At 42.9% G+C, this 11656-nt stretch overlaps 1 pseudogene; it reads right to left on the minus strand.

The window, feature by feature from the left end:
- Positions 1 to 563: 563 nt before the first annotated feature.
- LOC116630947 lies at positions 564 to 1655 on the minus strand (annotated as a pseudogene).
- Positions 1656 to 11656: the final 10001 nt, after the last annotated feature.

Consider the following 11656-nt stretch of genomic DNA (forward strand, 5'->3'; position numbering starts at 1 on the left):
TTCAGAAACCAGTTTTTTCTTTCATAAAATTTGACAAAAGGTTCTAAACTAAGTGAATGTCAACAGACAGGTTAGAAATTTGATTTCTCCTTCCCCATCCTAATAAGGCAGTGATGTAGTTAAAATAATGTGTCTGGCCTGCACCCCAATGTTTATAGCAGCAATGTCCACAATAGCCAAACTATGGAAAGAGCCCAGATGTCCATCAACAGATGAAAGGATAGAGAAGATATGGTATATATTTATACAATAGGTGACGAGGATAGAACTAGAGGGCATTATGCTAAATGAAATAAGTCAATCAGAGAAAGACAATTATGATCTCACTCATATGTGGAATTTAAGAAACAAAACAGAGGATCATAGGGGAAGAGAAGAAAAAATAAAACAAGACTAAATCAGAGAGGGAGACAAACCATAAGAGACTCTTTTTTTTTTTTTGGCTGGGTACAGTATACTTTATTGATGGTACATGACAAGGTAGGGCTCCCCAAGCCCCTCCCCTTCTTCAGGGGGTCTGGGATGGAAACGGTGGAGGTCGGGAGATTCTCAGTGTTCTGGGGGATAAGTTGGGGCAGGGACTCCCCAGCAGCTGAGGGCCTCTCTCTTCCTCTTGCTCTCGCTGGGGCTGGTGGTCCAGGGGGCTCTTACTCCTTGGAGGCCATGTGGACCATAAGGTCCACCACCCGGTTGCTGTAGCCAAATTCATTGTCATACCAGGAAATGAGCTTGACAAAGTGGTCGTTGAGAGCAATGCCAGCCCCGGCATCGAAGGTGGAGGAGTGGCTGTCACTGTTAAAGTCGCAGGAGACAACCCAGTCCTCAGCGTACCCCAGGATGCCCTTGAGGGGGCCCTCTGACGCCTGCTTCACCACCTTCTTGATGTCGTCGTATTTGGCAGCTTTCTCCAGGCGGCAGGTCAGATCCACGACGGACACGTTGGGGGTGGGGACACGGAAGGCCATGCCAGTGAGCTTCCCGTTCAGCTCAGGGATGACCTTGCCCACAGCCTTGGCAGCGCCAGTGGAAGCAGGGTTGATGCTCTGGGCAGCCCCTCGGCCATCGCACAACAGCTTCCCAGAGGGGCCGTCCACAGTCTTCTGGGTGGCAGTGATGGCATGGACGGTGGTCATGAGTCCCTCCATGATGCCGAAGTTGTCATGGATGACCTTGGCCAGAGGAGCCAAGCAGTTGATGGTGCAGGAGGCATCGCTGACAATCTTGAGAGAGTTGTCATACTTCTCATGGTTCACACCCATCACGAACATGGGGGCATTAGCAGAGGGAGCAGAGATGATGACCCTCTTGGCCCCGCCCTTCAAGTGAGCCCCAGCCTTCTCCATGGTGGTGAAGACCTCAGTGGACTCCACAACATACTCAGCACCAGCATCACCCCATTTGATGTTGGTGGGATCTCACTCCTGGAAGATGGAGATGGCCTTTCCATTGATGACAAGCTTCCTGTTCTCAGCCTTGACTGTGCCGTGGAATTTGTCATGGGTGGAATCATACTGGAACATGTAGTTGAGGTCAGTGAAGGGGTCATTGATGGCGACAATATCCACTTTGCCAGAGTCAAAAGCAGCCCTGGTGACCAGGCGCCCAATATGGCCAAATCCGTTCACTCAGACCTTCACCATCGTGTCTCGGGGACGCAGCTGGCACTGCACCAGAAGATGTGGCTGTCTGTCAAACGGGGAGGAGCAGAGAGCCCCATAAGAGACTCTTAATCATATGAAACAAACTGAGAGTAGCTGGAGGGGAGAGGGGTGGGGGATGGGGTAACTGGGTGATGGCTAAATTAATTAATTAATTAATGTGCCTGGGTTTTGACATCCCTACCCCCACCCACCCAGATGTTTCCATGAAAGCAAAGGGGCTGCCACCATTCAAGTAAGCCTTGTCCTCAGGAAACTTTCGCAGACTGAAGAGACCCCTGGAAACCTGCCCCCTTCTACGAGGCCCCCTCAGGCAAGAAGGGCATCTTAAAGGGGCTCCAGGCCCCCTTTCATCTCTCCAGGCTGCTTCCTTCCAGAATGGAGTATTCTGGCAGAAACATACAGTGTGTTTTTTGAAACTATTTTAATGGTTGTCTTTTCTATAGTTAGGGTTTTAAGGGTTTTCCCAGTATTTATTTTAGAAAATAATCCCCTGTCCCTTCAAGAACTGAATTTCATTTTCACATTTTCCTTTTTCTTCTCTCAGTACTGACTTCCTGGGAAAATGCCCAATTGAATGAAGCAGTTCTTCTGCTCAAAGATACCCTAGGCACCAAATTGTGTTCTCAAAAGAATGCTTTTCACATCTCCTACATCTCTGCAGCTTGGAACAGTACGGCTTTCTGATTTAAATTGCCTTTAGGTAAAATTATTTACTTTGTGCTATAGGCTCTACCGCACTGGATTTTCAAGAGGCTCTGTCACTGCAGTCTTCAAACAGTGGCATGGCCAGCTATGATGGGAACCAAGGTGACGGGCACACTGGCCACTGAAGAAAAGACCACACAGAGCGTTCCATAACCAGCACGTTACTGAGGGGGGGAGGCAGTCCTTAGAGGTTAAGAAAAGGGGCGAGGGGGTTGTTCACTACTTATTAGTTGTATGACCTCTTGCCAGCTACTTAACCTCTCTGAGCCTGAATTTCCTAATCTATAAAATGGCAATAATGATAGCACCTATTTTATAAAATGATCACAAGAAATAAAATAATGAATGTAAAACTTACTTAAAACATTCAGCAAGTTGGTGGTGCTATGTCCTCGGTATTAATTTCCTGTGTCTGGCTGTAACAAATGACCACAGAGGAGGTGACTTAAAGCAACAGAAATTTATTCTCTTAACAGATCTGGAAGCCAGAAGTTCAAAATCAAGATGTCAGCTAGGTTGGTGCCTCCTGCAGTCTCAGGAGGGAAAATCCATTCCATGCCTTTCTTCTACCTTCTGATAGCTGCCGGCAAGTCTTGATGTTCCTTAACTTACAGCTCGATCTCTCCCATCTATGCCCAGGTTTCCAGGTGACCTTCTCCCCTCTGTGTCTTCTCTCCTTGTCATCTCTTATAAGGACATCTGTCAATGGATTGAGGGCCCATCCTAATCCAATACGATCTTATCTCAAGACCCTTAACTTAATTACATCTGCAAAGACCCTTTTTCTAAATAAGGTCATATCCACAGAGTCCTTGTGGACATATCTTTTGGGGAGACCACCACTGAGACCATTGCACCCTCTCGCCAACTAAGAGTCAGTTTAAGTCATGCAAGTCTCAAACTTTTTCTTCCTCTGTGAAATAAAACATGGGTCCATTTTTTTCCACAAATGTCTTCACTCTTCCTGTTAGAGGCCTCTCTGGTCAGACTCCTCAAAGCTATGATAACACCTATTTTCTTCCTGTCCTGTGGCTCACTGGTTTGCAGATGGAACATGGGCATAAATGATGGGAAGTGTACAGTAGGGTTTCAGATGAAAGAAACAGAAGATGGCCTTGCTCAACCCTTCATGTCCTTGATGAGGTAACAGAGATCCGGGAAGTGATGTACCTTGCTGAGGTAGTGCAGGTAACATGATGGCAGAGCCATCATAGAGTCAGGCACCTGGCCCAGGCCCTGCCTCTCATTGCTGTCCCCTCTCACTGTGTCACTCTTCCACCAAGCCTCACAGTTGTGAGGTCACCCTCAGCATTCTACAAGCCCAGAGAAAGGAAGCTGAGATGTCTCACACCTTACTGCATGCCCCTGGTTAATTGTAAAAGTCAGACCAATTTTAGTCCATAAAATTAAGATGTAAATAAGCCAAAGTCAGACCAGCCATAATGCTAATCAACCTTTGATTTGCTTTTTTACATTTTAGGGTACAAAGAGAAAGTTTGGAAAATGCTTCCTATCTTACTTAAGGGCAATAGAATCTTATAACTTCACTTGAAACTTGGATCACATAAATAATCTCTTATATTCTAAAGATTCACCCAATACACCAATTGTTTGGAACTCAAATTCTCCATTCTCTAGGACTGATATTAACCATAAAGAGTCCCTTTCCAGGCTATAGCCTACAAAATAATACAATGACAACAAAAAAGAAATCAATATTAATATTAACAATATAAGTAAACAAAGAAAACTTAAATTGAATTAGAGAGTTAATTCTTTTATTAATTTGCCCAGAATTCCAATTTGAGAAAAAAAAAAAAAAGGCTTAATAAAAGGAACATGGGGAGGTAGAAGGGAGCTTTTAGAAAAGTTGATGGGAACTTCTGGGTATTTTCAAGGGCATTAAAGATCAATTACATTTAATTCCATTTTGAATTTATGAATTTCTTTTTCCAAATGAAATATCTTGTAGCTCTTTACAATTTTCAGACTGCTTTCGCCACATAGTCTCACTTGCAAGAGCAGCCAGATGAGTGGAGATTTTATCAAGCAATCACGCCAGATGAATTCCAGCAAGTGATAAATTAGCAATTGGGAAGTGGTTACTACTGGTCTCTTTCAAACCCCCACTACTCTGAGTATGGCCAGGACATCAGCATCAGCAGGGAGCTTGTTAGAAATACAGAATGTCATCTAGACCCCAGACCTACAGAAATCAGAATCTGCATTTTAACAAGTCCCTCAGGGGATTCCTATGCACATCAGCATCTGAGAAGCAAAGCTGCTGCCAGTGAACAGAGGTGTCTTTATGAAATAAAATAAAGTGGGTAAGCAGGGAAAAATACTCATAAAGAATATACATTTGATTTTTAATTATCCAGCAATGTTGCAAATTGAGCTAATATCCTCTTTAAAACAGATGCTGGATAAACTACAATAATTTAACAGAAAAAAAAAAAAAAAAAAGCCAAACTCAAAGACAGAAAGGGAACTCTCTAGTTACCAAAAAAACCCACAAAGGAACTCATCGCACATGAGCGAATGTACCAGAATCCCAAGGGATAGCAGACTTGGCTGCAAGTGCTAACAGCAAGGTACTAGAGTCATAAAATCCCCATTAAAAAAAAGAGATGAGGCCTTGGACCCCTAGGAAATGTGATGCTAGAACATAGACTCCTCTATAAACCCTGCCCCCTTTGTATAAGGGAAATGGGAGACTTCCCAACGGGGCTGGAGAAAAAGCAAAGAAGCATCAAGTGTGTGATGGGCCCCCATGTGGCATGTGTCTGTGCCACATGCAGATATGGAGTCCAAATGAATACTATGCACATGGTGTTGGGATCTCAAACTGACCAATTACTATGAAAATTCGTCTTGGACAAGTGAAAACCTCGGGACACCCAGCCATGGTAAATATAAAACTTCTCTGTAAAGATACTCCCACCAAACACAGCACAGAAAACTCACACAGACCAAAAATAATCCCAGCTGAGAATGAGCCCACAAGCAAAAATTAACACCATATGAGAACAGAATTCACTACAAGGGGACGTTATCAGGTACCTGGAGCAATAGATTAGCATGCCTCAGAAAATAAGATAATAGAACCATTCCAAAGAGACTACAGTTTTATTTAAACCTGAAGGCAATTTACTAGATAAGAAAACTGAGGCTAATGGTGATTTACAGGTAGGAAACTGAAGTTCAGAGAGGCTCAGGCTAATAAAGACTGAGAGCTTCAATCCAGTGCCAGGGTTTTCTCTACCACATCACAGTATTTCTCTTCTCAATAAATGCAGGCGAGTTGGATCATTTCTTTGATTCATGTAAAACAGAAGAGAAAGAAGTGATTTTCTTAGATTGGGAAGGTAGAACTCTGATTCAATTCATTTGCTCTTAAGCATTTTTTTAATATGCGAAAAAAAGGAAGTAGGTAGGGATCTTTGTGTACTCAAAAATTCTTTTTGGGGGGGCGCCTGGGTGGTTCAGTCGTTAAGCATCTGCCTTTGGCTCAGGTCCTGGGATCGAGCCCCACATCGGGCTCCCTGCTCGGCAGGAAGCCTGCTTCTCCCTCTCCCACTCCCCCTGCTTGTGTTCCCTCTCTCGCTGTGTCTCTGTCAAATAAATAAATAAAATATTTTTTTTTTAAATTCTTTTGGGGGACAAAAGGAGGTGACAACGTAAGAATTTTGAGGCAGTTGGACACAATGGGAGGTGACAGGTAAATATCCATTTGAATGTTCAGAAGACAAGGATCTATACCTTGGCAGTTTTCTTTATTTTTCCAAGGCAGGATGTCAGGTAATCACTGGAACATGAGCCAAGATGAGCTTTTGCTTTTACTCCCAGAGCATCTTCATGGTGTTCCTGAAAGGCTATTTTAAATAGCGGCTCTAACCTACAAATCCTTACACAGGGGTGCTAAGGAAGTGGTGGACAGCTCAGGCACTGCAGCAACGCCGTAACTTCTCATCTCTTACCCCTTCACTAAATTACGATTAAATTCCATCATTCAAAACTGCCTGATCTTGGGCCAGATGCATATATCACAAGAAGGCATTAAAACCTGACCTTTTATATCCCCAGTAAGAAATGTCATGAGTCCATCACAGAATCATAACTCCCTCTCGAACTGGAGCTAAGAAAGATCTGAACTTCAAAGGGGAACTCTCTGATTACAGGCAGATTTGAGGACTTTTCTAGTAACCTCTTAAAATTCTGAATTTTAAAGAAAAAATGAGATGGCTTTTGTGTTTCAGAGCAAAAGAAATAATGAATGAGTACACAGCAGGATGCAAAAGAAATGCCACACACAGAAAGTGAAAAAGGAACACGCTGACACATCTCTTTGAAGCCAGTTCTAAGATTATGGGAAACTTGAAAATCAGTAACACTTCAGCAGAGGCCCTAAAACCCAAAACAATTATCCATTGGCTCTCTCCAGCTAAGATTTACATCTAGGGGCCTCATCAGTATAGATACCACGGAGACTCTGTAAAGAGTACTATGGGGCTTGGTGACTTCAAAACTTGCTCTTGGAATATTTATCATTTCAGCTCAGTAAATAGCTAGTCCTTTGCCAGTGGGGAGATAAGCAGGCAGCCTTATCAGTCTTGGTACTTTCAAAAGGTTTTCATTCCACAGCACACTGTGGAGCATCTATTGTCCCTCTGATGGTCATCCATACCTACGAGAGCAGAAAGTAGATATTTAGACCTTTGTAAAGAAGAATCATTTAAATGAGAAACTTAACTGAATAGTAAGAAGAGGAGAAATGGGGACAGGAAGCAACCAGAGACAAAGATTCAAGAGCAACAGTGGCTCAGCCCTGCCATAGTGTGGGGTGTGCAGGATAGCTATGGGGCAATTCTAATCGAGGAGCATAGATGGAGGCCATATATAGTCACCTCCACCTCCGTCCATACAGAAGCATTCTTGGTGTCCAAGGGAAAGCAATAACAAAGGAGGATGGCTTTCCTGACATCATCCATGTCTTCATTTAATAAATATTTATTGAGCTCTCACTGTGTATACATATATGTCAGAGACATATCATGAGTATAAAGAGGAAGAAAAGAGATGATAAAATATACAAATGTAGAAAACACAGGTAAAATAAAATACCCCTAATTCAAAAGAAGAAGAAAATATGCCAATTGTGGGACTATGTAGCTTCATGAAGAAAACAATATTTGAGCTAAGCCTTAAAGAATAGGTAAGATTTGGACATACAGATACACTATCGGGAAGTACAGTATTCTTCTCTCAACCACAAACAAGAGGCCAAGTGAATCATTGGGCTAGATGAGCTTCTCAACCTTCCCTGCATCTACGAATCACCTGGGGAGAATTTTTTAAATAAATGCTGGTGCCCCACCCCAGATATTTTGATTTAATGACTCTAAGGTGAGACCCAGACACAAGTAGTCTTGCTTTTTTGAGCACTCCCTAGATGATTCTAATGTACAGCTAGGATTGAGAATAATCCTGAGCTAGAACAGAGCAGACATGGAGACTGGAATGTGCCTTTGGAAGTTTGTACCAAAACTTTATAAGAATCCCAGCCCCCAGTGTGCCATGACTCATGGATTGACACAATTCCCCACGATAAGATAGAAGGAGAGATCAAAATAAAATGTTGACATCCACATAGTCACAGTCCCTTGGGAGCTTCCATTTTTCAGATGAAGAGGCAATGGCATTGGAACTTCATGGACACTATGTAGTGCTCGGGGGGACTCTGCCAGAACAGCTCACACTGGAGGAAATGGGTGAGGAACTCGCCACATGGAATCATAAACATGTAAGCTCACAGAGTGTGCAGGATGCTGCTTTTGGATATGGGTTTGAGAACAGAACCAGGAACACCTGAAGGTTTCAACATTGTGATAGTCTCTGTGATAATTTAATAAAGCAAGCACAGGCTTTTCTCAATGAGAAGGCACCTTTCAAAGTTTGCATTTTAGAAGATACGATGTTGCAAACTTAGGTGAGCCAAGTGCTTGCATTGGGCGGCATGGAGTCTTATAAGGGTGAGGCTTAGGATTGTCTGAAAGAGTAAAAATGGATTCACATAGCTTAAGAGTAGCCTCCTACTATAGATAAATAGAGTAACTTATCTACTGCCATATAACAAGCCACTAAAAAAAAAAAAATGCGATGGCTCAAAACAATTTATTGTTCTCAGGGTGCCTGGGTGACACAGTCAGTTAAGCGTCCGACTCTTGATTTCGGCTCAGGTCATGATCTCAGGGTTGTGAGATTGAGCCCTGTGTCAGGCTCTACCCTCAGCGTGGAGTCTGCTTGATATACTCTCCCTCTCCCTCTGCCCCTCTGGCTCGTGCTCTCTCTCTTTCTCTCACTCTCTCTCTCTTTCACATAAATAATAAATCTTTTTAAAAAACACATTTTTTTTCTCTCATAGTTTTATGGGTTGCCTGACTCAGCTGTCTGGATTTTCCTTGGTTCTCTCATGCAGCTGTGGTCAGATAGTGGCTGGAGTCGTCTGAAGGTGCAACCGGACTGGACATCCAATATGGAGCACTTACATCGCTGTTTAATACTGGCTATTAGCTCGGAGCTGAGCTAGGGCTTTTGACTGGAATGCCTACATGAGCCTCTTTATGTGACTTGTGTGTCTCAAAGTATGATGACTGGGTTCTAAGAGACAGAAAGTAGAAACTGCCAGTTTCTCAAAGTCTGGGTCCAGAAACTGGCAAATAGCACTTTTACCATATTCTGTTGATCAAAGCAGTCACAGAGTCTGTGACTTTTTGAGGAGAGGGGACACAGACCCCATGTCTCAAGACAGGAATGTCAACCTTAATCTTCCACAACTTATGAAAAGATTAGTCCTTCTTATTCTCAACACCATATGTTTGAACTTTAAATAGATGTTTTTTCACAGTTCTTTGATAGCACCTCCCACAGCAAATAAAGAAAGGCAATACTATGTACAATACAAATATAAAAGAGTAATACTGTGCTATGCTTCACTGCAAGCTTATCACCTGTAAATCTGAGTTATTTTTCTTTTTCCCAGCAGTCATGATGAGTTTGTACTTTACATCTCTTCTCTCTGCCTAGTACCTTTGGTGACCAAAAGCATACGTTTGCAAAGACAGGTGCAAAGACAGGGTGAGAAGGATAATCAGTGGACCAGGGCACAGATCAGGGCCAACACCAGGGTCAAATCCATAGTCGGGGCCTTGCAGCAACTCTAGAATTTTTCCACAAATTGTTACTGTTGGAATTCTGCCAACGTCAGCCCCACAGTCCATAATGATCCAGTGCTCAAGAGCTTCTGCATCACTAAATGTTTACGGGGCTCAGAAATCAATATCTAATCACACTTAGCTGGAGCCCAATATTCTGTACACTCAGCAGTGTACATTTTTGGTTGCTGGGTATATAAAAGTTAACATGGGAAGCGGAACATTTGTTGGAATGAGCTGCATTAAAAATATTACCACTGTGGTGCAAATCACTGTTAATGACATTTATCGAGTGCTCATTCTGTAAGGGTCCCACTCTACCAGGAGTTTTAAGATGATACAAAGGAAATAGAAGACACTCTTTTTGACCTCAGAAGCTAATGCTACTTTTTTTCTCCGCCCTTCCCTCAGAACATAACAGCTAGATTACTTCTCAAAATCTGTTGGCTTTAAAATCCTGTTCAAAATAATGGCAATATCAGCTATACCTGGTTTCCTGGTAGACCACTCCAAGGAGGCCTTTTATTTTTTTTAAGATTTATTTATTTATATTTTAGAAGGGGGCAGAGGGAGAGGGAGGGAGAGAATCTCAAGCAGACTCCGCCGCTGAGCATGGAGCCCAAGCATGGAACCCGATGCGGGGCCGGATCCCATGACCCTGAAATCATGACCTGAGCCGAAACTGAAAGTCAGATGCCCAACTGATGAGCCACCCAGGTGCCCCTCAATGAAGCCTTTTTGTAAGCTCTTACAGGGCTCCCGGTGTGGCCAAGTCCCTTCTCTGTCCCTAAGCTGCAAAATTCACATTGAATTCATAGCCAAACCCCTAATGAAATGTCTAGTGGCAGCAGTGATGTTCTTGCCCTTTTCCATAGGTGGGTCCTCCTGTCACCTAAGAAACAGATTTGTGTAAAGCTTCCTAGATAGGGCTTCTGAAACATTAATGTGCATGCAAATCTCACCCAGGGATCTTGTTACAGTGCAGATTCCAATTCAGTGGGTCTCTGAGATTCTGCATTTTAACAAGCTCCCAGGTAATGTTGGTGCTGCCAGATCTCAGACCATACTTTGAGTAGTAAGGATAGAGGTTACTATGGATAGAGCTTTACCTGTTTCAGGCAGTGTTCAAAGGAAGAAAAACAAAACAAAGATCCCAAGTCTGCTATCTTTTCATATCTCTTTCCCCCCCCCTCATTCAAGCACTAGAGAATACATGCCCATGAAGCCTCAAGAAAAGCCTTGGGAACCTCAAAATTCTCCAACTTGAATACGCAACCTAAGCTCCAAATGTGACCTCAGGTTTAAAATATCAGTTCAGTTTTTAGGCAAATAGAAAACACTGAAAACTGAGTTTAAAAATGTTGAATCTGTCCTTGTAGTATGAATATCATAGAAGCACTTCAAATTAGTTGTCTTTTTTGACACCAAAAGAGGAAGGTACATGTATGCTTCCTTGTATAGGTCCTGTAAAATTGTTTCTTGACTGGGAACATTAAGACAGAAAGTTAAGGATCAAACTTTTTTCTAAACCAGCCACATATTAGAAGCACAGGGATTTGAATTTTGTAATTTATTTTAGTTTGAATTACCTAGATATTTGCTCTAAGTACTCAAATCATGGTAACAACTTATACTGTTGTTGCTTTATTTTTTTCCCCCAACTCTTTGATATTCCTTACCCACATATCACCTTCAGTCACCCTGTCCTTCAAGGTCTATAAAATTGGCTCAACCTTCTGTTCTGTACTCTCTGGAAGGCCGGCCCAAGACCTTTTTGTGTTCCTGAGGGAACTTATATTCTATGGTCATTTCTAGTTTGAGTTTTCTGCTTCTACTGAATTTTTTTAAGATTTTATTTATTTATGAGAGAGAGAGAGAGCAGGGGGAGGAGCAGAGGGGGAGGGACAAGCAGACTCTGTGCTGAGTGCAGAGCCTGAAACAGGGTCAATCCCATGACCCCAAGATCATGACCTGAGCCGAAACCAAGAGCCAGCTGCTTAACTGACTGAGCCACCCAGGCGCCCCTGCCTCTACTGACTTTTTGTTCCCTTTTGCACTTTTTAGGTGTTGGCGTTT

This window comes from Phoca vitulina, unplaced genomic scaffold, assembly GCF_004348235.1.
Source record: "Phoca vitulina isolate PV1807 unplaced genomic scaffold, GSC_HSeal_1.0 scaffold4, whole genome shotgun sequence".
Taxonomy (NCBI): Eukaryota; Metazoa; Chordata; class Mammalia; order Carnivora; family Phocidae; genus Phoca; species Phoca vitulina.